Here is a 1,204-nt window from a genome sequence, read left to right as displayed (position 1 = left end):
AAAAAAAAAAAAAAAAAAAAAAAAAAAAAAAAAAAATACAAAAAACTAGCCGGGCTAGGTGGCGGGCGCCTGCAGTCCCAGCTACTCGGGAGGCTGAGGCAAGAGAATGGCATAAACCTGGGAGGCGGAGCTTGCAGTGAGCTGAGATCTGGCCACTGCACTCCAGCCCGGGCGACAGAGCGAAACTCCATCTCAAAAATATATGTATATATTTATGCATATATATATATATATATATACTTTATATGCAGAAATTGTACAATATAGAAATTATATCTCAACAAAGCTGTTTAAAAAGAATGGAATAGGATTGTTATAGGATGTAAGAATCTGTATGTGTGTGACTATCTCTATACAACTCTCTTTCTATTACATACTTACATTTTTATTTATCTGTATTTCTATAAATGTCTATATTTACATCTCTAGATATTTACCAATCTATCTATGTATGTGTCTATTCACCAATTTTTATAACTTTTAATTTTTAACTATAAACATTGTGCTGGGATATTTTTCTCTATTTTTGGAATGGAATATTTTATTCTCAAGCTATCTATTAATATTTATTTGTTCTTTTACGCTCTAAGCTGTGTTGCAATGCCTAGCACTAAATAGATTATGCTCAGTTGAATTAAAATTTATTAATGAGTAAATGCATAAATCTTTATTTTGAGCAATTATTTTCTATATTTAACCATTTAAATATCCTCATTAATTGAAAAAATGATGCTTATATCTATATCTGTCTATAAATTATAAATGTAGCTAGATCTAGATATACTCAAATCATTGCAAAAATTACTTATATGTGAAACTTACCTCAACTAAAGTTGTTAAATACACATGAAATTAAGTTGTTTTCTTACTTTAAAAAATTACCTTGATGAAATAACTGGAATGGCAATTTGTTTACATTTTGCTTAATTATATACTAAACAATATCATTACTTTGATGTTAGTATTAGTATTGCTGATTTTTAATGTCAATAAGTTTATATATTTAGGACTTCCTATTAGTTCCAAAGTGAAATCATTAGTACTCAATTAATGACAACCTCCTGTTAATGAGCAAAAACATTTTCTTGTACTCAAGCATAGACCTAGCAATGAAAGATAGTAGATAAGATGAAAGATATGTGCAAAACTTCAATAAATTTTTTCCTCCTTTAATTTAATGCTTTAATCCTGATCTTCAAAGAAT

Source organism: Piliocolobus tephrosceles, chromosome 4 (assembly GCF_002776525.5).
Source record: "Piliocolobus tephrosceles isolate RC106 chromosome 4, ASM277652v3, whole genome shotgun sequence".
Lineage (NCBI taxonomy): Eukaryota > Metazoa > Chordata > Mammalia > Primates > Cercopithecidae > Piliocolobus > Piliocolobus tephrosceles.
The sequence above is the reverse complement of the archived record's forward strand: the minus strand, read 5'-3'. Positions refer to the sequence as shown.